We start from the raw sequence: 24558 nt of genomic DNA on the forward strand, positions 1-24558 counted from the left end.
AGCCAAAATGTAAATGTCAAAAATGACAGGTTATGCTCGGTTGAGGATTCTGAAATATTTTATGTAATACAACAGAAAAATAAATTGTCTTAAAATACAAACAACTATTACGCGTCCTGTCAAAGGGCATAGAAGGACACAGTACAGGGTATAAAAATAAGATGCAAAGTATTATTCTAGAATAAATTTGGTCTGGTAAACCAGCAAACTTTTATTCCTTAGTATCTAGCAGAATCTTACATAGAGTATGTGTGCTTACGTTAAAACTGTATGCAAACATCAATATAACTAATAGTACGTCTATACAGTAGCCAGATACCAAATATACAAGGCTGTATGCTGCTGCTGTAGACCATGCAAGAGAGTACGGTGCTTATCAGATGCAAAGAAAAAAATCCATTGTTTATAGAGCATTTCATATTTGCCTACTGACTTTCAGCTAATATCTAGCCACAACTAAACACTGGCATAAAATTCCTTAAGCTCTCTTGCATTTGTAGAGGGCATCAAACAAATTCTCTGAGTTTTCCGAGCCGGCCAGCCACTCATTGTGACTGTCGCAGTAGAAACCTTAGCACTTGCTGTTCTAGCCTTGGCCAGAGATCATGAAAACATAACGTTATAGAGATCATTAAACCAACCATAAATGTTACATTGACCTTTAATCATGAAATGGTTGAAATACTTAAAGTGTTGAAGCATTTTTTAAACATTTCAGATATTCGCTGTTCACTTTTTCCATTTTCTGTGTCCTTGTGGTACAAATCAACTGGTAATTTACCTGTGACCATTTAAAAGACACTCGACAGGAACATCCAGATTGCTGGCAGCAACAGAGCACCCATACAAAAGTCAAGATGGCCTTGTTGTCGTTTGTGATAGATTCCTTTTGAAATTTGGTGAGTGGGAAGTTAATTGGCTTCAGGAAAGTAAACAGCATATTTTGTGGATTTACTGGCATGATGAGTATTACAGTTCAGGTCAGAACATTACTGTGATAAGCTGCGTTACAAAAATGCCTCATATACATCTAAGATATGGTATTAAAACATGAACCTTAATAAAAAAAAAAGTCACCTTCCATCCTACTACTAACAGCTCTGACACCTTTCTTCTTTTCTGCATATAGCATGGATTTCCCAATGCAATTTTCCTTTTTCACTACCTACAATATGTAAAATATTAAAATGGTGGATATTTGAAGGGGGCATCTTTTTTAACTTCCTTCAGTGACAATGAGTAAATCCATCCTACAAATTTTCCCAATGATACATAACCGCTACAGTGATTGGGTTATACATGCTTGGTGTAACTGGTTTCAAAGCAAATAGTCTCTTGAGAGAGGAAGAGGACTAGAACTCTAGCGACACCTATTGGAAATGGCAATCCTAAAAGTCAATATCGACCTTCTAACAAACTTTGCTGCGTGACTTGGTATAAAAGCCAAAATCAAAATCTCAGTTTTGGCTTTTATCCTAAGTCATGTGACAAGGCTCGTTAGAGGGTCGATACTGACTTTTAGGATTGCTACTTCCTATAAGTAGCACCAGAGTTCTAGATCTCTTCCTCCCTGAAGAGACAATTTGCATATTTTTCAGAGGACATTGTTGGCTTAAAAGTCTCCTCACCTTGGTATGTCAGGCTTCACATGTCACTCTCCGCAAGGAGAAACGTTATTCCTTGGATCCGGGTTCCTAAGAAGTGACATGACATTTCTAGTACAGGTGTCAACTTAGGGGCAGAAGACTATTCTGGGCTTCCTCAATCTTCACTGACCAATTGTTACTGCAGCCTCCGCACCCTAAGTATTTAAGTCTCTGTCTCGGTGACTTGTACAAGTTATTATATAGGGGATATATGATCTTGGAAACAGCTCCTTTAAGATGTAAAATCTTAGCACATAAGAATTATCTTAATGGAACTGACCACTTTATCTTTTTTTTAACAAGTATGTTAGGGACAAGACATTCTGACAACTACTAATAAGCAGTATTAGCCTTTCTCAAAGACTGCACCGCTTTCCTTTTCTAAAAGTGGCTGTTGATTAGAGATGAGCAATTCAATTGGTATTGCCTTGATCCAGTCTTCACTTTTGAGCCCACAATGCTCGGCTCTCATTTATGATGTCACGTGGCCTAGTTGAATCGAGGATGCCGAGAGCAGACATAAAGACCAGCAACCAAAGAAGACTGGTCACTGGACCAGAGCATCGCGAATTTAATCACTCATCTCTACTGTTAATGGAGGAGCACGTGACCTAACCTGTACACAATATAATATAAAATAATATAATATATGGAAACCAAGCTTTAGTCTTAAGTGGATCATTACTTATTTTTCCTTCTTTTTAAGTTTAGGGCAGGCACCAACTCATTTCAATATTGATAATAATTCAATAAATTGTGTTATTTGTAGAGGGGTACACCAAAGTCAGAACAAGTAGTTTACGCCAGGACATGCGGAAAAGTCATCTCTCACCTACTCACCTAGCAGCAAGTCTTTTCTCTGATCTCAGCCGTCAAGGCACCAATTTGTCCTCTGATCGCAGTACACTGCTGAGATTCTCCCTGAGCAAGGCTTGTAACGATGCTTCATGACATCAATCACACTTATTTCCAAATCTTAGATTTTCAACTTAATATTTTGTAGTTCCCCAAGCTCTCCTAATAGTTTTTGGCAGGATTAATATCCCCAGCTACAAAATAGCAAAGAATAGAGAGAGTGCATGAAAAAAATCATGTTTTGTGTCATTTAGTTTTTTGTCATCTATTTTTACCAACCATTAATTATTACATTCTTTGTGAAAATTTTCATTTTTTCACATGATTTAAATCTAAAACACAATAAAAAAAACCTTTATTATGTTTTAGTGTATTTTATCTATGAGAGGTACTAATACTGTTGAACCAGGATCACTGCCATTTTAAAGGGAACCTCTCATGTCCCCAAATGCTATTAACCTGCAGATGTATGGTTAAATCTATAGGTTCATATCATTAATAACATTACAATACTGTCCGGCTACCTAACTGAAATTCTGCCACAGGTAGAGCACAAATGCTCTACAGAGTGGGCTGTCAATCAAAGTGCTGTAGTGTGCTTACAGGATAATGAGTGGTGACTGTAGGCTCTTAGTGCTCCCCTCTGTGACTGAAAGCTGGCAGCTCCCAGGAGGAATAAAGTTATTTTTCCTTAAGTAGCAGCACTTTCATAGCGGCCAGTCAGCATTGTATTGCTATATACAGTATAATATATCTGCAGGTTAAGAGCATTTGGGGGCATTTACAGGGACCCTTTAAAGTGTTCCTGTACTTTTAGTCCAGATGTTTAGACCCCCACCAAGTGCTACTCTCCTCCAAAAAAGAAGTTGGACTCAATAGAATATGTATGTGAGTCATTTTAGGTCTCAGAGTAGAGAGATATTCGAGAGAAAATCTCTTACATAGTTACATAGATTGAAAAGAGACCTAGGTCCATTGAGTTCAACCTTTCTCCTCCTTCGTTTTAGCAATCGTGTGCATCTTACCACTTAGATCCCAGCCGATCTAGATTCTAACATATCTCTATTACATGTTAAAACATTTCTGAAAGCATAATAAATAACACTATAATTTATAAAAAGAAGTATCTAATTTGTGACCCCTCCATGAACAGAGCCAACAGAGTGAGTCTGTGAAAAATAGTGCTACCAATAGAGTGTGCCGGATAACTCGACAGTAAAGTTTCTACCTTCATGAAAAATATGTCTGTGTGTAGCTTGCAAAGGAGGGACTCACTACAAGCATCTTAATTCAAGCTCTTATGGTACCAAATGGTTACAATGTAGTTACTTAGAAAGTCTAATACTTTACAACTTTGTTTTGGCAATTGGGAGGTAGAAAGAAAAACCCAAAGAAATAAACAAACAAAAAAATACTAATTTTCCAGACCGGCTCCACTCTTCCGAACTCAGCTTAACAGTGTTTATTTTGTACCGGAAAGAATGAAGAGTCTGCAGCTGTCATATGATGTCCCCATGAGATGAGGAAGTCAGGAGTAGCTAGGAGTAGCACATTTCAGGGACAGGTCAGACCTCCTTTTAGCTGAAAAAGTAAAAAATGCTACAATGCTTCTTGAGAGAGATTATTTTCGTAACACAGCTCTGATGGAACGCGCAGTTGTTTTTTTTCTTATTCTATTGTAGTCTAACGGTCCTGTTTACACGAGCAGTTAATCCTTCCTGATTTTTTCCTTGTGTTAAAGTGTCGGCAATCACCAAGCAAACAAAACGGTTATCGGGGGATTTGATTATTACACATTCATAAAAATCATTGTACTCCGCAAGGCATCACCCGGAATAAACAAGGGATGTGCTGCTGAAAATATGTAGAGTGTACAGACAGAATGATCGTATTATCAATTATTTCATCCTCATCGTTGATGGTCGGCAATGTAGAAAGGCTAGTGAATGAACAGAATATGATTGATTGGCTCTTGTTACTGACCTGACATCGTCCAGTGTAAATGGACATTAACTGGTAAAACCTCTCCATGTCTCCTTATGTAAATAGTTCTACTAACCTTTCATACTGATGTGTGTGTATATATATATGTATGCTTGAGAAAGGATTGTATCCGAAACATCGCCACGCCATTTGGACAATAAACATCACCTTTTTTCTGTAAGTCTGCTGTGCTGTTTCCCCTTTTTTTTTCTACTTTATATATATATATATATATATATATATATATATATATATATATATATATATATATATATATATACACACACTGTATATATATGAGGGTTAAAATTGTAAAGTTTCATCAGAATGTTAGAGTATGAACAGTAAATACATCACTGAAGTGTTTCTGGTATAAAAGGAATAATCCACTGTAAAGAGACTGCAATAAATGTCTGTATTTACTGACTTATTTTCATCATGGATGTTTATTTTTATTGACTTATTTAGTGCTGGAAAATATAGTGTTGTAAAAGTGAATTATAAGAACAGGAAGCACATTTTTACCACATTCATGTTACGAACAGTTGTAAGTCATTTATTTTTATAAATAATGTTTACTTGTGTCCAAAAGTTATAAAAAATGTTATCTTTTTAAAGAAAAAATAAAAAATTGTTTACAATTATGCTCCACTGTATCTGAAAAAAAATCAAATCTATATAATCTAATCACAGCATATTTATAAAATTACTAAGTGGAATGATCCAACTGATTCCTGATAAGTAAGCATACTTTGGAACTAAGACACTTTGCACCTTTGTATTTTGCAAAACCAATGAATGTAATAGATAATTTTGTGCAAAACATTTTTTTATAGTTTTTTTTTTGCCCCGAATAGTGAATTATTGTCAACCTGTGACGTCCAATTCAAACTTTAACTCCCTTCTACTCTAACTACTTCATAAATAGATGATGTATAATAATTAGCAATATCAAATTTTTTGTAGTGGAATCGAATGGTAACATTAAGCTTTACATCACTATTGTGCATATAAAAATGTAATATTTTTTCATTTTGAAGCTGCTGTTGGAATCGGAGCTTCTATATCAACTAAAATTTTCTCTATATGTTAGCACAAAATCAAATCTATGACTCCCCAGCCCTGAAAAATCCCTGAACCCTAAGAATAAGAATATTCAACAAATTACTGGACCCACAAATACTATCATATAGAACAGAATACCAGTAGGCAGGAACACAAGCAAAATAAAAAAAAAAGTCCCTGATCACATGCAAAAGGTGACATTATCACATACAAAAGTAACATTTTACACATGGACAAAATTGTTGGTACCATTCTAGTAAAGTAAGAAAAACCAACAATGGTCACTGAAACAACTTGAAACTGACAAAAGTATTTTTCAATTTAAATTTACTGAATATCAAATAATGACAATCAGATGTTGTGTTTGAATTCTGGTTCAACAGAAAAATAAAATAAAATATGAAAATGGTCTGGACAATAATAATGGTACCCCTAGTAAAAAGATTAAAATTAATTTGACCATAGGAAATGTTAAAGTAAGGTGTCTCCTGTAATTTGCATCATAGGTGTGTACAAACTTGTAGTCAGTCAGTCGGCCTAACTATAGGGTGAAAAGTAGTCACTGTGCTCTTTGGTATCATGGTTTGTACCACACTGAACATGAACTAAGAAAAACTCATGAGAAAGTTGTCTCAGGAGATGAGAAAGAAAATTATAAACAAACATGTAAAAGGTAACGACTATAAGATCATCTCCAAACAGCTCGATGTTCTTGTTACTACAGTTGCACATATTATTTAGATGTTTAAGATCTATGGGATCAACTTCCCTGGACGTGGCCTCAAGAGGAAAATTGCTGATAAATTGAAAAGACGAATAATACTAATGGAAACCAAAGAGCCTGGAGCAATTTCCAAAGAGATTAGAGGTCAACTCCAAGGTTAAGGTACTTCAGTTTCAGATTGCACCATCCGTCGCTGTCTTGGCCAAAGTGAACTTCATAGATTGCAGCCAAGGAGGAAATTACTGTTGAAAGCAAATAATAAAAAAACGAGATTGGAATTTGCCAAAATGCATATTAACAAGCCACAAAGCTTCTGGTAAAGTATCCTTTGGATGAAACAAGTGAGACAAAACTGGAGTTTTTTGACAAGTCACATCAGCTCTATGTTCACAGGTGCAAAAATGAAGCCTCTAGAGAAAAGAACATTGCACTTACTGAGAAACATGAAAGAGGCTCAGTTATATTTGGGGCTGTTTTGCTGCATCTAGCACAGGGTGTCTTGAATGTATGCAAAGTACAATGAAATCTCAAGACTATCATGGCATTCTGAAAAAAATGTGCTGGCAATTGTCAGAAATCTCTTAGCCTGAATCGTAGGTCATTGATCCTCCAACAGGATAATGACCCAAAACACAGAAAAAAACATCCAAGGATGGCTAAGAGCAAAATACTCAACCATTCTGAAGTGGTTCTATTTGCCCTGATCTAAATCCTATTGAACATCTGTGGAAGGAGCTGAAACCTGCAGTCCAGAAGAAGGCAGCTTCACACCTGAGACAGCTGAAGCAGTTTGCTTTCGAGGAGTAGGTCAAAATACGTGTGGACAAATGCAGATGTCTCATTGAGAGTTACAGAAATCATTTGCTGTTATTATCTCAAAAGGTGGCGATACAAAATATATATGTAGCGCCCCCACTGCCGCAGGGCCGAGGGGTACCCTGTACCGGGCCTCTGAGTCTCTGTTCTGGGGTTGTCATGGTGGCTAGACCCGGTCCGTGACCCTGCTGAGGGGCGCCCAATGAAAGGTGTGGATGGTGATGATGTTGTGGTGTGGTGCAGGTCGCGGTGAATAATGAGGACACCAGGTTGCAGTCTCTTTACCTCTATACTGAAGGCTTCAGGATCCTCAGTCCGGAATACGGTTAACCGGGCTATCTGAGTCCAGCCGGTCCGATGGCACCTCCAGAGTTCCCTTTGCAGGTGAAAATCTGTGCCTACCTTCTAGCGCTTGTGTGTTGTGGTCCTTCCCTGCTGTGCTTACGGGAGAGTCCCCACAACTGTTGTGTCTGTTTCTAAAGTTTCCTCACAACTCGATTATGATGTTCTGTTTCGTCCCCCAGATGATATGGCTAGGACGCACCCGTATGACGGGTAGGCTCGGAGGTCTTCCGGGACCCTAGAGTCGCCCCTCTCCAAATGTTGCCCCCTATGTCTTCTTAGGTGATTTGAGTGAGACAGCCCACCTATAACTGACTGTCCTGCCGTAGGTTTGAATTAAGGCCTGGAGCTCAATACTTCCTCGGCGTTCCGGCCACCGGCTGCGCACCTCAGTAGGATGTTGCCTCATCTTACAGCACGACTCCTACTGGTGTTTCTCCTTGTTGCGTTGATCTCGTTTCTCACTCAGCACAATAAACCTCACTTCTTGTCCTTTCTTGGGGTACCGCCGCAACGGAGTGCAGGCGCGGTCCCGTAACGTTCTTTCTGTTCGCTAGGCCTCTGTCAGGATCCCACCCCTGACAGGGACCCCCCTGAATCTTCCCCTGCAACACCCTCTGCCACAGGATGTTGCCTGGGTTCAACCCAGTCAGCTTCTGACTAACTTCCTATCCAACCCCCAGTTTTACCAGATTGTGAGGAGTGGCCTAATACATAGCACCCTTAGCTCCCCCTGCATGCCAGACTGTGAAGTGTATTGGTGTCTGTGATACCTGGTCAGGTGAACTCCTTCAGTGCCATCGGACGTACCATAGCCCCCCTTAGCGGCGGAGCATCAGTACTGCAACGACCAGGACTCTGGGGCGCTGAATATATATATACATAATTTTTGTCCAGGCCATTAATTTTTCTGTTGAACCAAAATTGTCTGATTGTTAGTGTTGAGCATTCCGATACCGCAAGTATCGGGTATCGGCCGATATTTGCTGTATTGGAATTCCGATACCGAGTTCCGATATTTTTGTGATATCGGAAATTGGAATCGGAAGTTCCCAGTGTATGGTTCCCAGGGTCTGGAGGAGAGGAGACTCTCCTTCAGGCCCTGGGATCCATATTCATGTAAAAAATAAAGAATTAAAATAAAAAATATGTATATACTCACCCCTCCGGCGGCCCCTGGACCTTAGCGATGTAACCGGCAGCCTCCGTTCCTAAGAATGCAGTGAGTTTAGGACCTGCAATGACGTCGCGGCTTGTGATTGGTCACGTGAGCGGTCACATGAGCGGTCACGCGACCAATCACAAGCTGCGACGTCATCGAAGGTCCTTCACTCCTCATTCTTAGGAACGGAGGCTGCCGGTTACATCGCTAAGGTCCAGGGGCCGCCGGAGGGGTGAGTATATCCATATTTTTTATTTTAATTCTTTATTTTTTACATGAATATGGATCCCAGGGCCTGAAGGAGAGTTTCCTCTCCTTCAGACCCTGGGAACCATCCAGGATAGCTTCCGATACTTGTGTCCCATTGACTTGCATTGGTATTGGGTATCGGTATCGGCAATATCCGATATTTTTTGGATATCGGCCGATCCCATCCGATACCGATACCTTTGAGTATCGGAAGGTATCGCTCAACACTACTGATTGTCATTAGTTCATATTCAGTAAAATTCAGTAAATATAAATAGAAAGTTGTCAGTTTCAAGCTATTTCAGTGGCGATTGTGTGTTTTACGTACATGAACAGAAAGGCACCCATAATTTTGTTCTTGTGTGTATGTAATTTGTTAGATGAATGGATATAGATGATAAATCTTTTGTCTTGTATCATTCTTTGTATTTTTCACTATGTGGTAATAGGGGATGAAAATAGTTTTCCAAACTCACAGGACCATCTTTTGTGACATGAATGGTGCAGCTGGCTATTATTTTCAATGCTTTCACATAATCAATACACTATACAATGACTATGTCACCGAACAGATATTTTTACTATGAAAACATATTTTGATGTAACCCAATCATGACGCCAACGAGGCGTTGTGTGTTGATACCAATCAGAAGTGTGCATTATACTTTGTTGAATCATATTTTATAGTATATTCTCTATGGCTTGGTAAATTAGCTTCTAGTATAAAGTGCTCTTCTTTTCTTTTTTGATGTTTCTTTGATTTGCTCATGACTCAGCCTGGCTCTCTTCTCTCCTGGGCTATTTTGGGTCTTGGAGACAGGCTTTAAAGGGACACTATCAATAAAGTCTTTATTATTGCTATTTATATAATTTATATAGCGCCATCTTTTCGGCAGCACTGTACAGACATCATCACTGACACAATTTGTATCTTTATATTTAAGAGATAATGGATGTTAATCGTATGTTCAGAGGTTTTAATAACTACAATTTTTAAAGTACATGTATTTCATTATTTGCAACAGACCCTATTAGAATTTACACCCACAAGCAACCTAAAGATGTTCACCGACTGTGTTAGTTATCAGTGATTTTGCATTACTGCCCTGTGATGTGATGTGTATGCAGGAGCTCAGGCTTCTTTAAAGAGGTTGTCCACTACTTTTACATTGATGGCCTATCCTTAGCAGCTCAGATGTTATTAGTGATGGCGGCCGCATGTACTTACTTGCGGAACTGGCAGTCAACTTGTAGTGGTCGGGGCTTGTTACTGCACATCCGCTTCTTATTAATTTGCATAGGAGGCGGTTGTGCAGTAACCTGCGGCTGCCACTACAAGTAGACGGCCAGCTCCCCAAGTAAGTTCTTCCGGCCGGCAGAACATTGGTCCGAGTGCGATCAGATATTTTGTCAAATTGCACTCTGACTGAAAATACGCACATCTTCACCTGCCCTGTGGTACAGCTTTTCTCTTGTGACTACATGTAGCATGATGAATTTATTATTTCATGACCTACTTACGACTCATTCACACTTTCAGAATCCATTTATGTCCATTAAAGAAAGGTGAAATGTATAAACCGGTTTGTGCAAAAATAAAAAAAACCCATATATGGCTGTTTTATATCTTGTACAGCGGTGACCAAAAGTTTTCCTTTTTTTTTTTAAAGTGTGATTATTACTTATCTCTGGTTGTTGTGATGCCATTTTCCTGGTGATTTAGTAGATCAGAAGCAAATGGTTGTCAGCTATAGGGATGAAAATTGTGTTTGACTTTGTTTTATCCCTTTTATGTGTTAGATTACAACATTTGCTGTGTCAGTTGTTTTGCATATTTTGTGATGGGTAGTCGAATTTTGCCTAAAATGTTTTGCTTGTCTTTGCCATGTATTATCCGAAAAACGCACAAAGCCAAATTTATTACCAGATGTCAGAAAGTTTATTATTCAGAGAGTGAAGTCAGGCAAAAGCCAAAAAGAGGTAGCTATGGAATTCACCTGCTCTCAGAGTCAAGTGTCACGTATAATAAAGAAAGAAAAAGGTTATGGAACAGCCGACAAACCTACAAGTGGACGACCACGGAAAACTTCCTCCAAAGTTTATTACATTATTAAGAAAAAATCAGTATCTCATTTCCATAAAAGTGCTGTACAGATTTTGCACAAAATGAACAAAGAATATGGGATCAAAGTGAATTGCAAAACTGTGGTGCGACGGCTAAGAGCAGTAGGGTTGAATGCACGAGTTCCAGTTAAGAAGCCTTTCTTCTCTGCAAAGAACCAGAAGAGTGAACTTGAGTTTGCCAAAGAGTACAGACAATGGAAAGAGGCAGATTGGTCTACGGCAGTGTTCCCCAACTCCGGTTCTCAAGAGCCACCAACAGGTCATGTTTTCAGGATTTCCTTAGTATTGCACAGGGGATAACTGCATCACCTGGACAGGCAAGCATTCAATCATCTGTGCAATGCTAAGGAAATCCTGAAAACATGACCTGTTGGTGGATCTTGAGGACCGGAGTTGTGGAACACTGGTCTAAGGTGTTTTGGTTACATGATTCCAAGTTCAATCTGTTTGGTAGTGATGGCACGCACTATATATGTTACCCAATTGGAAAACGTAATGATGTAAGATACCAAACACCTACAGTGAAACATGGTGCTGGCAATGTCATGGTTTGGGGCTGCTTTTCTGCATCTGCCATTTGCCCTCTGTATAAGATTGATGGAAATATGAATGCTACCATGTACAAGGAAATACTGGAGAATGTAATGCTACCATATAGTAAAACCAAAACAGGCAGGGGCTGTAAATTCCGGAAAGACAATGGTCCTAGGTAGGCATCTAATTTAGTAAAAAATGATTAACAAATGCAGTGGCCAAGCCAATCACCTGATTTAAACCCTAAAGAGCACCTTTGGGATGAGTTAAGATGACAAGTTGTGGCCCGTACCCATAGCAATAAAGATGAGTTGTTTGCATATTTGCAAATGGAAAGATCCCTCAGGATGTCTTGAATGCCTTAGTGGCTTCAATGCCCCATTGGTGTGGTGCAGTAATAAAAGCAAGAGGTTATGCTGCAAAATACTAAGTTATGGCATTGTAAACGAATGAATTACTCTCTATGTTGTGATCAATAAATAGTACATGCAAAACTTTTGGCAGTCAGTTTTCTTTAATGAAATGACCGTACCTATATTCTAAAGCATTTTGGTTACAAATAAGGTCTTACAGGATGACAATTTCATGCACTTTCAATTCATCACCAGGAAATGGCATCACAACAATCAGACAGACGTAATCACACTTTTTTAAAAAATGCAAAACTTTTTGTCGCAACCGTATATGCATTCAAAGTTGAAGTATCTAATTCCCATAATCACAATGGTTACTATGCGGATGGCGTTATTTCTTCTCTGAAGTCATGCTCAAACCAAAATCATCAATAGCTTTTTTGGATCAAGAATGAACAATGCTTCTCCTATACATGTGTTACGCTTGGTTCCATGGCTTAACCCTATGTAATGAGTTGTAGAATAATTGCTGTCAGGTTCCTCAGCAATCTTATTAAATAAGTATAGTTAAAATAACAACCAGCACAGATACTCACTCTCCCTGATTTCAGTGCTGCTTGGGTCTCGGTGTTTTGGCTACAGGGGTGTTGTTACATAGACAGCACGAGTCTCTGCTGTAGCCAATCCATGGGGTCCGCGGCTGTGTCTAGGTAGACGGCACGAGCCACTGTCAATATGATGTCACTGCTGCAGGTAAAACACTGAGACTTCAGCAGTGGTGGGGAGATATGAGCACCTGCTCTGTATTTTATTTTGGGTAGGGGTGCACATATCATTGTTACAATCTGTACAGTCTCACAGGACTTCAAGAGGTAAGAGGGCTTACTTCTAACTCCAAAGCAGGTGGCATTGTCCACTATGGTGAGCTATTAGACTGCAAAGGGCCCATATATTTTTCTTGTACAAGGGCCTCTTCTGTTGTTGCCGACCAGTGATTTTCATCATTTTAGCGTTTGAGGTTCACATTCCTGAATATGGAAAGTTCTTTTAGAATTTAGGAGGAAAATGTCAATTTAAAGCGGTTGTCCACTACTAGAACAATCTCTTCTCATTCCTCATGTTTGGCCCCGTTAAAATAAAAACACTTGTACTCACCTATGGTGCCAGTGTTGTTCCAGCATTAGCTGCACTCACATTCCCGAGGCTCACATGAGGCTGTTGTGTCACACGCCAATCAGCGCTGGCTTCAGTATACCCGCCTTTCGACATATTGAACATTAGCAGGAATCCAGGTTTGCGGCTACTCTCCAATTTCCTCTTTATGTTCGATTTGTCTGAAGGCGGGTATAGTGAGGCAAGCACTGATTGAGCGCAGTGCTCACATGTCATAACAACTACACATGAGCCCCAGGAATGCAAGTACCGATACAGCTGGAACGATGTCGGCACCGGAGGTGAGTTTAAGTGGTTTTATTTTATTGGGGCCAGACATTAGGAATGAATAGGGCTTGTGCTAGTAGTATCCCCTTTAATAGATTTGCTATGTATTTTTGTTTATTAATATACACTCAAGGCTACCTGTCTCAGCATATAATGTTTTTTACAATATAAAATTGCTTTTTACCTTCAAACCTCTAAAAAATAATTTTTTACTATAGAGAATACAAAAATAAATCCTGTAGCTACATGATTTTTCTAGTTTTATTCCCTGCTGTATTTATGATTGCACTTGCCTTGCTGAGTAAGTAAGTGGCGAACATCCAGGATTTTGCTCATGTTTATCTTTTTGATGTGGTCCACATTCATAAAATATAATAAAACGTGCATTTACCGCCTTCCCACAGTTCTCTGCCTCTTTTCATTACTTTCTGAGAAATGGATTTGGGTATGGGTATAGGAAATAGTAGTCTGACTGGGCCATTTATGGTTATTTTCTCTCGCTGTCTTCTGAGATAGCTGGTAATAACTTGAGCAGTATCAGCACAATGAGAACTGACGTCCTGTACTGGAAAGTGTTTACATAATATAATGGCTCATTTTCAATGTTTAGTAATTTTTTTAGGCCGACATAGGAAATGTGCAGACATTAGGATAAGGTAAACAGCAGCTGCAGACCATTGATAGACAGGTGTAATGTGTTACTTTGGTTACATACTGTAAGGGAATGTATTATAGTTATATAATAATAATATTGCATCTTGTTGCGCAGCGCAGGTCGTCATGAAGCTCTCAAGTCATTGGTTATATTCACAGAGGAGCCATTGCTCCATGGTCCAGTTCTGATGCCTATCTAAGCACTGTGGGCCCTTTTGGAGATGGACGGGGGTCAACATGGGCCCTATGATCTGTGTGTAGTTACACACCACCATATAGAGAACGCTATGATGCACTGTGTGATGTGAGTTTTCTATTATAGTCAACATTAATCATTTAATCAGTTTGGGCTACAGTACCTCTCTTGTAGGATTGGAGCGAGTGAGTTAGCCTTCACACACCATATGCATCAGTAAGTCTTAGATGTCCATGATCCTGTCACCAGTTCACTGGTTGTCCTTCCTTGGTCTTACTTTGAGAGGTACTAACCATTGCCTGCTTCCAAAAAAATGCCCAAGATTTGCCCTTTTGTAAGTGCTCTGATCAAGTTGTTCATCACAATTTGACTTTTGTCAAAGTAACTTAGATCCTTATCATCGCCTTTTTTCTGCTTCCAAAACATCAACTTCAAGAACTGAATATTCACTTGTTGCTTAATACGCTCCATATCTCGACAGATACTATTGTAACAAATTTATGTTATTTCCTTTACCTGTCAGTTTTTTCATCTTATATACTTATATTGCTGGGGTTGCTTTGTTGGTGCATGGATGTCAAATTTGACTTACAAAACAGATTGTTTGCAACACAGTTTCTGGATTTTGGGGAAGTTTTTCAAATTTTTAAAAAGCAATTATTATCCCCCTTCAAAAGTGGATTACACAAGAAATTTAAAAACAAAAATCAAAAGACAGTCGCTTGTGACAAGCAAGCACACAATCTCTGACTGACACTGATTTCAGATTTTTTTTCAATGACTTGCTGCTGCTTTCTAGTGCTTTAAGAATTAAGAAAAAATGTGCAATTGTAATTCAAATGGAACAGGATAGAGGTCAGCTATACCAAATAAGTGATCAATCTCACTGAGGCTGACACTGCTGCTGGCACATTTGCTATTGCTTTCATCCCCTATGAATTGAAGCTCTGTATTATTCTCAGACCATTAAGCTCATTTTCTTCGCTTGCTTCAGTTTGTTTAACATGCTACTGTTTGGGGTAATTGTCCAATATTTTAGGGCCTTTTTTTGTTTCCTCTATTGCTAAACTGTGAGATCTGACTTCATTTCACTTTCCTAAACAACCATAAAATAGCTGCTGTATTCCCTACCTCTGCTTTTATACAACATATGACAGTCTCTCCAATTTAACTGTGCTACAGTCATGGCCAAAAGTATTCACACCCCTGCAATTCTGTCAGATAATACTAAGTTTCTTCCTGAAAATGATTGCAAACACAAATTCTTTGGTATTATTATCTTCATTTAATTTGTCTTAAATGAAAAAAGCACAAAAAGAATTGTTCTAAAGCCAAATTGGATATAATTCCACACCAAACATTAAAAAGGGGGTGGACAAAAGTATTGGCACTGTTCGAAAAATCATGTGATGCTTCTCTAATTTGTGTAATTAACAGCACCTGTAACTTACCTGTGGCACCTAACAGGTTTTGGCAATAACTAAATCACACTTGCAGCCAGTTGACATGGATTAAAGTTGACTCCACCTCTGTCCTGTGTCCTTGTGTGTACCACATTGAGCATGGAGAAAAGAAAGAAGACCAAAGAACTGTCTGAGGACTTGAGAAACCAAATTGTGAGGAAGAATGAGCAATCTCAAGGCTACAAGTCCATCTCCAAAGACCTGAATGTTCCTGTGTCTACCGTGCGCAGTGTCATCAAGAAGTTTAAAGCCCATGGCACTGTGGCTAACCTCCCTAGATGTGGACGGAAAAGAAAAATTGACAAGAGATTTCAATGCATGATTGTGCGGATGTTGGATAAAGAACCTCGACTAACATCCAAACAAGTTCAAGCTGCCCTGCAGTCCGAGGGTACAACAGTGTCAACCCTTAATATCCGTCGGCGTCTGAATGAAAAGGGACTGTATGGTAGGAGACCCAGGAAGACCCCACTTCTTACCCCGAGACATAAAAAAGCCAGGCTGGAGTTTGCCAAAACTTACCTGAAAAAGCCTAAAACATTTTGGAAGAATGTTCTCTGGTCAGATGAGACAAAAGTAGAGCTTTTTGGGCAAAGGCATCAACATAGAGTTTACAGGAGAAAAAAAGAGGCATTCAAAGAAAAGAACACGGTCCCTACAGTCAAACATGGCGGAGGTTCCCTGATGTTTTGGGGTTGCTTTGCTGCCTCTGGCACTGGACTGCTTGACCGTGTGCATGGCATTATAAAGTCTGAAGACTACCAACAAATTTTGCAGCATAATGTAGGGCCCAGTGTGAGAAAGCTGGGTCTCCCTCAGAGGTCATGGGTCTTCCAGCAGGACAATGACCCAAAACACACTTCAAAAAGCACAAGGTTTGAGAGCAAGCACTGGAGACTTCTAAGGTGGCCAGCAATGAGTCCAGACCTAAATCCCATAGAACACCTGTGGAGAGATCTAAAAATGGCAGTTTGGAGAAGGCACCCTTCAAATATCAGGGACCTGGAGCAGTTTGCCAAAGAAGAATGGTCTAAAATTCCAGCAGAGCATTGTAAGAAACTCATTGATGGTTACCGGAAGCGGTTGGTCGCAGTTATTTTGGCTAAAGGTTGTGCAACCAAGTATTAGGCTGAGGGTGCCAGTACTTTTGTCTGGCCCATTTTTGGAGTTTTGTGTGAAATGATCAATGTTTTGCTTTTTACTTCATTCTCTTTTGTGGTTTTTCATTTAAGACAAATTAAATGAAGATAATACCAAAGAATTTGTGTTTGCAATCATTTTCTGGAAGAAACTGAGTATTATCTGACAGAATTGCAGGGGTGTCAATACTTTTGGCCATGACTGTATATCATGTGATGTGATAGCTACAAGATAATATGGAATAAGCACACACAATACACAATAGAACATTAAGACATATGAACCTTCTGTGGCTGGTGCTATCTTGTAAAATGGGATAAATGTTGGTAGCTTTTTTTTGTGATTTGCATAAACCAAAACGCAAATTGTTCAAATTTCCTGAGACATACAAATTTTGCATAAAATCAATTTGCTCATCTTTATTTGAAAGGTATACACTACTTTAAAGATCACTTTACATGCTACAATTTCTTCAATTAATCAAGAAATACTCTGCTTTTAGGAAAATTGAGAATCTGGTGTACATTTTATTAAGACATCTCTTTCCTTCTAACCAAGCAGCATGATTGTTGCTTAATGAGAAAAAACAATGATCTAAGAAGCTGCATATTTTGAATGTAAAGTGGCAATTATATTTAGTGATTGTACTGTTAATAATCCACATTTTTATGTTGCTGCAATCAATGATTTTCTTCACATTTGCACTGGCCAACTTTAGCTATGATGACTCTGAATCAAGTAAATTGTGACAAAAATTAGTCAATTAAAATGACCTTTACGTAGCATTTAGTATTCTGCTAGATTAACTCAATTAGAATCTATTTGGGGACCATTTTTACAGATGACTGACCACTGTCTATTTATGTAAGGAAAGTCATAAAATATGTTATTTAAAAAAGATAATATATGGCATATGCACCACAGTTGAATACATTGTTGAAGGACAGAGCCTGAGCAGGGTTGATGACATTACTGTATTGTGCCTGCAACACATTGAGCCTAAAGTCACAGCGTATTAGGAGAATGGGGTGAGGTGAGCAGTTTTATTTATTGTCAGCCAGTACTTGGGGATAACTGTTGGGACCATCATACTATGGGGGACATCATACTGTCAGTACTTTTTAGAGGAAATTGGGGCCCTTCATAGGGTGTGAGGGGAAGAGGTATCATAATGTGTGAGGGTTATAAAGGCCATCTTATTGTGAGTGTGGTGGATGTGAAGCCATCATACTATGTGAAGACTGTGGGGCCCATAATATTGTGCGTAAGGGGCTATTTGGCCATCATACTGTGCGGAGAACTGTCTGTGGCATCAAATTGTGTGTGGGAAGTTGTTTGATGAGCTGTTACGACCATCACACTGGATTGGAGTCTGTTGGGCCATCATTCTGTGTATATGGAGCTATGGGGACCATCATACTGTGTGTGGGGAGGATTGTGGAGGCAACATACTGTGTGTTGAGGGCTGTAGAAATACACTACCTGACAGAAGTTATGTCGCTTATCCATGTTATGTAAATTAAAGCTTATAACCGGTTTGTTGATTAAATTCATCCATTGGTTATATAAATTATTCTTTTGAAAGCTGTAACCGTCTGAAATGTGGTTTAGGTTAAGAAAATAAATTGGCATCAATGCAGAAGTATTGATCAGTTAATGGACACAGAATGGTCAGATTTTGGCAAGACAAAAGTTTTGTCGCCCACTGAAAGTAATGTGATATTCAAACAAATAATTAACTTAAAATACAAATATATGTTGCATAACATTGGTGAATGGAGTTGTGGTACAATTAGAGTCATATTTAATATTTTGTGTGATTCATACAATTTATTAATGAAGTCATCAGGAATAGCAAAGAATGCAGTGTTACATGCCTCCCAGAGTTCATCTAGATTCTTTGGTTTTGTCTTCCAAGCTTCCTCTTTCATCCTACCCCAAACATGCTCAATGATGTTAATGTCTGGTGACTGGGCTGGCCAGTTCTTGAGCACCTTGATCTTTTTTGTCTGGAGGAACTTTGTTGTAGAGATAGATGTATGAGTTGGGGCACCATCCTGCTGCAGAATTTGACCTTTTTTATGATTTGGAATATAAGAGGTAGCTAATACTTCTTGATATTTTAGGCTATTGATATTGCCTTCCACCTTGCAAATGTTTCCCAAACCCCCATACTGAATGTAACCCCAGACCATGATCTTTACACCACCAAATTTAACTGTTTTCTGGGTGTATTTTGGATCCATACTGACTCCAGTAGGCCTCCTGCAGTATTTGTGGTGGCTGTGGTGTAATTCTACTGAAGATTCATCAGAGAAATCCACCTTCTGCCACTTTTCCAGCATCCATCTGTTTAGCAGGCTGTGGGATTTTCAAATGCCACAAGGTTTTTTATTTGCCTTTTGTTTAGCGCTGGCTTCTGAGCACTGATTCGACCATGGAGGCCATTTTCAGACAGAATCCTACAAACTATTCTAGTTGACACAGGGACTTGAGGCGACCAGGCCTGTTGGAGGTCTGCTGCACTAAAAGAGGGGCTTGCTTTGGATTTTCTAACCAACAAATGTTCCTCCTGAGCAGTTGTCTTGTGGGGTCTGCCGGACCTGGGCTTGTCAAACACATCTCCAGTCTCTTAAAATCCTTTTTTAATTCTTTGTACTTGACGCTGAGACACATTAAAGGCGCCAACCACCTCTGCAGTGGATCTGGTCTTCAACCTCTTGATAATCCAGGCTTTGGTCGCAGGGTGTATTTTTGGCATGTTGTCAGAGCTTAAGTTGCAGTTCAAGTGAAGGTCTGGGGTGCTGGGTTTCTTTTTATACACATACACTAATTAACCCATCATTTACTGAGCACAGGTGAGGATGTAAACTAGTATTGGGTGCATTATATGACCAGGTGACAAAACTTTTGTCTTGCCAAAATCTGACCATTCTGTGTCCATTAACTGATCAATATTTCTGCATTGATGCCAATTTATTTTCTTAACCTAAACCACATTTCGGAGGGTTTCAGATTTCTATAAAATAATTTATACACCCAATGGATGAATTTAACATCAGGTTATAAGCTTTTATTTACATAACATAGATAAGAGACATAACTTCTGTCAGGGAGTGTATAATACTGTGTGGGGAGCTTTGGAGGCATTATAACACGTGTTGGGAGAATTGGCATCATCATAGTATGTGTAGGGAGTTAAGGGACATCATACTGTGTTGGAAACTGAGGGCTCATCATACTGTATGTGGTGGCAGTGGTTATCAAACTGTGTGGGGAGCTGGTGAGGCATCACACTATGTGGGGGTTACTGGAGGCATCATACTGTGTGCATGGGTGGCAGTGTCATACCGTGTTTGGTAGTGTGGAGGCATTATACTATGTGTCGTGGAGAAAGTGAAGGCATAATACCATGTGGGGAGCTGTGAGGGGCATCATACTGTGTGGGGGCATCATATTGTGTGAGGACAGCTGTTGATTAAGGCAAAAATATCCTTAATTTACATAGTTAAGGCTGAAAAGCAGGAGCAGTAGGATTTATTGTTTTATTTATGAACTTTCCACAAATCTGTAAATGATATGGCTTTTATTAGCTATTACTGGTAGGAATACATGCTATTAGAATTACTAAATAGTCAACATACTTAATTTTGCACATTATTAAGTGATAAAAATTAATATAAAATTATAATACTAATAATACTACTAATAATGATATTGAGCAGAATTAAGTTTGGCCTGTTGGTTCGGCCCTCTACAACAATCATGGTCTCTTATGTAGCTCTTTGGGAAAATTGCCTATCCCTGGCTTATACGCTCTTTGATTTAAAAAAAAAAAATGTTAATTAAGTATTTCACATTTTTTAGATCTATAGCAAAAGTTGTATTCGTTAGTAGACTGTCTAATCAGTGCTGTCATTGTAAGACTGTGTAAAGACAAACCCTGGTGCCAACTTATTTATACATTTCTAGGAGGAATAACAGAGGAACGGCACAACGAAGAGTTCTTAGAGAAGATGGCCCAGAATTGTTATTTCTTGAGTTATTTCTTTGGTACTTACTAAATCAGACAGGTTAGGAATGATGACATGTCTCCTAAAAAAAACATTTCTGTACGCACATCACATTTCTTTGATGGGGATCGTTATCGTGCACTTTGCGGCCTATAATAGGTAGATAATGCATTGTTATACTGACAATGTGACTGCAATAATAAGAATAATAGTGTATGACCCATTTCTCGGTAAGAACATTCTTACTGCTAAATTATAAATATTATTATGGGAAGAAATGTTTTTTGTCTCAGCCTTGGCTTACAGCTTGGAAGGATTGATAGTGCGCATATGTGGAGCACCAAAGTGCCTCATCTCATTATGTGTAACTACATAATGCAACAACTGGACTCGTACCGAGCCATTAGAGGCAGCTTACTCCATAAGCCTCTTGGATGCGACAGATTCCAACAAAGTGAACACTTCTCTTCCTTTGGCAGAAGTTGTTTCCCTGCTGAATTCTGTCTGGCACTTAACCACATCCAACTAAAGGGAAAATTAGATTTGAAATTTGCTTTTTATTAGCAAATTGGAAATTGCTGAATGCAATTTATTCCCATTTCTAAAGTAATAGTATAACTAGGCAACTAACGCTGTCTGCATTGACCTGTAAGCCATTTTATTACAATATTATTATCTATATGGCAAGCTTGTGCACATAAAAATCTATGACAATAAAAAATCTGACAATTCTTACAGATCCGGTATTTATATATCTTTATTACGAAAGATTGCAAATCCCTCATGGTCTCCTACACAACATGTATATTTTATCACAATGTACAGTATGTTCTGTAGCAGCTCTCATACAAATGCATAGAGAGATATGCATGTGTGACCAGAAGGGTGTGATGGAGCCCTTGTTAAGGTTATGGGTCTTCCATTTTTTAGCCAAAAAAAAAATCAATAAATGAGCTTTCAAAATTTGTTATAAAACTTAAATATAGTTAAATGATGCCAAATGTCCGATTGTTAGGTATCCTCTCCTTTATTCGGCAATTTCCCATCTTGTTATGTGGTCAACAGTGGACACCGCTTCTGGTGTTAGTATATGACCAGGAGGAGGGTGGTAGACTACTCATCTTTAATAAATAAATTAGTCCATTTGTCTACTCATCAGCTGTGATAGAGAAAGGGAATAGCTTAGCTACTGAAACCATCAGCCAACCACCTTCACACACCGCACTGGTCACAAGTGCGGTCCAGTGTGCAGCATAGACCCAGAAGTGTCGTTCCTGACAAAAAGGGCATCGTTAAGGTTTTGCCACCCAATCTGAGAGCAGCATGACATAGAGGCAGATACTCTGATTCCAGCGATGTGTCACTTACTGGGCTGTTTGCTGTAGTTTTGATAAAACCACAGTTTTATCAGAAGGAGAATATCACTAGAGGATTGGTAAACCTGCTGTCATGTAGTCCTCCATATTAATGAGCTCTGTATATCCTCGCCCCCAGTACTGATTGTGAACTTGTCATAGACAGAAAGCTGCCATATGAAGTTGCCAATCGGTGCTGAGGGTATTGCTATACAGTGCTCAGCATTCAGAGAAATGCTAGATCTGCAGCAAATAAAACATAAACTTTTTCCAAACTGCAGAAAGCAGCCTAGTAAGTATCACATCACTGGAATAAGGGTTTCTGCCACTATATTATGCTACTCTCAGATGGGGTAGCATAAGCCTGGTGACAACTTTCTTTTAAAAATGACCCATCACTTTCCATAAATTTGTAATTTTTGTTACCTGGTGTGAATGTCACTGTTCTCCTGAATCTCCAATCCTGAGATATGGATTCCTCCTTCATGTTTCTAATTTTTTCTTTGTTAACCAAGAGCAATGTTCCTCAACTTTGTGGACATTTTTTTTGAGGACCATGCATCATTTAAGCATGTTGAAAAATTACTTATTATTTATGGCAAGTGACCGGTCCACTTTAAACTCTATTAGTAAGTTAAATAATTTTTAATTCCTCATTAGTGATGAGCAAGCATGCTCGGAGAAGGTGTTATACAGGGATGGCCTAACACACAGGAAATCCCTGCATGTATTGCGGCTGTCAAACACCTGTCGCGGTGACTCGAGCATTTTTTTGAGGACGCTGAAAATACTAGATTAGGACCCGAGCGTCCTCAGATACCACCTTATCCCAGCTCGCTCATCACTATTGCTCATGTTTTTGTGCCCTATTTAAATAACTGAAAATCAATTCTCAACATAGGTAGAAACTTTATGTATTTGAGTATGATTTGGAAAATGGACAATGAATATTTGATATATCCAGTTCTTTAGTAGAAAGCTCTACATCTGTCAAACCTGGCTAACTGCCATTCCAACTCCCACAGTGGTTATTGCTTAGCTTTTTTAGATTCCACAATGACATATCCATTTAGACACCCTTCACTTCAGTTTCCTATCTGGGAAAGCTTGAAATATATAATTGTTCTTTTATTGGTTTACATATGTTTAATTACAGTATACTTAGTTTGCTTAAGATTATAAAATAAATGTTAACAGCTAAAATAAACCTTAAAGGGGTTTTACAAGAATGTAATAAAATTGCCCTTGTCATGTGTTTCATAATGCAGCCTGTCATAATCACGTGGGTGGCAGTCCAAACAAACACTGCTCCCAAGACCTTTGTCTCAACTGACAGAAGACCAGTATGATAAGCATATGTACCTCCAAAGAGAAGCTTGTGAGTGTCAAAAGAAAGAAAAACAGTGGAGCAGCACTGCTAGGGCATGAGGAGAAAAAAACACAGCAAGATGCGTGCTGCACCAGCTGACGTCCTGACCGCCGATCACGGGTGCTCGCATGAAACATAGGTGAGTAATAAATCCTGTCATAGAAAAATGCGGCAGCACTCACCGATCCTGGAGTGAGGAAAGTCTTTATTGAGACATGTGATAATACATCTTCACGGCTCGGGGGATGTGCAGTGACAGCAGGAATGTGTAGTGGTCGACGACGGCCGTTTCGCGCTGTATCTAGCGCTTCTATGGGTCCATGCCTGTTCGGAAGTGACGCTGGGGGAAATAGGGAAACATCCAAGCCCCTCCTACGTCATGTACCAATCAGATATGAGAAAGTGCATTAATATAAAAACATTTTAAAACAATAGAACTTTCCCGGTATCTAAGCCGGTCAGGAGCAACGAAACCTTTCTTTCTCTCATATGATACCATCATCAAATATATTAATATGTCTATATGCGGTACAAACGTGTGCAATTAGATCAAAGAAACAACCTATTCCATTAGAGCAACCCTATACCATTAGAGAAAACAAAGACACATATCTTCCAGAGGGTGGACTCCTACTGAATCACGCAGGCTACTTAACACTGAAAAATCCCCTATGAGCACAACTCAGGGGCCAAAAAAGGTATTGCGTTTTGTGATATGGAAAAATCTATAATTTTTTATTTTTTTATTTTTTATTTTTTATATAAATTTGTATATTATATATTATTTTTTCTCTTACCAGACCAGGGGTGAATTTTATAAAATATATAATATACAAATTTATATAAAAAATTAAAAAAATAAAAAATTATAGATTTTTCCAAATCACAAAACGCAATACCATTTTTGACCCCCATCTAATTGCACATGTTTGTACCGCATATAGACATATTAATATATTTGATGATGGTATCATATGAGAGAAAGAAAGGTTTCGTTGCTCCTGACCGGCTTAGATACCGGGAAAGTTCTATTGTTTTTAAATGTTTTTATATTAATGCACTTTCTCATGTCTGA

The 24558-nt window shown here is 38.8% G+C and overlaps 1 protein-coding gene and 1 long non-coding RNA gene across 3 annotated transcripts in view; one reads left to right on the forward strand and one right to left on the reverse strand.

The window, feature by feature from the left end:
• Positions 1 to 24558, forward strand: part of PITPNM3 (PITPNM family member 3) — a 791724-nt gene that overhangs the window by 79478 nt on the left and 687688 nt on the right. The gene's annotated exons all lie outside the window — the stretch shown is intronic.
• LOC143815301 (uncharacterized) lies at positions 1576 to 23819 on the reverse strand. Of its 2 annotated transcripts, none has more exons than XR_013223717.1 (3): positions 23666 to 23819; positions 12740 to 12881; positions 1576 to 2695 (listed from the first exon to the last, which is right to left on the reverse strand). It is a non-coding gene; the product is annotated as an uncharacterized LOC143815301 (long non-coding RNA). The 2 variants fall into 2 exon arrangements; XR_013223716.1 differs by lacking the exon at positions 23666 to 23819 and adding an exon at positions 20808 to 20910.

Source organism: Ranitomeya variabilis, chromosome 3 (genome assembly GCF_051348905.1).
Source record: "Ranitomeya variabilis isolate aRanVar5 chromosome 3, aRanVar5.hap1, whole genome shotgun sequence".
NCBI classification, from domain to species: Eukaryota; Metazoa; Chordata; class Amphibia; order Anura; family Dendrobatidae; genus Ranitomeya; species Ranitomeya variabilis.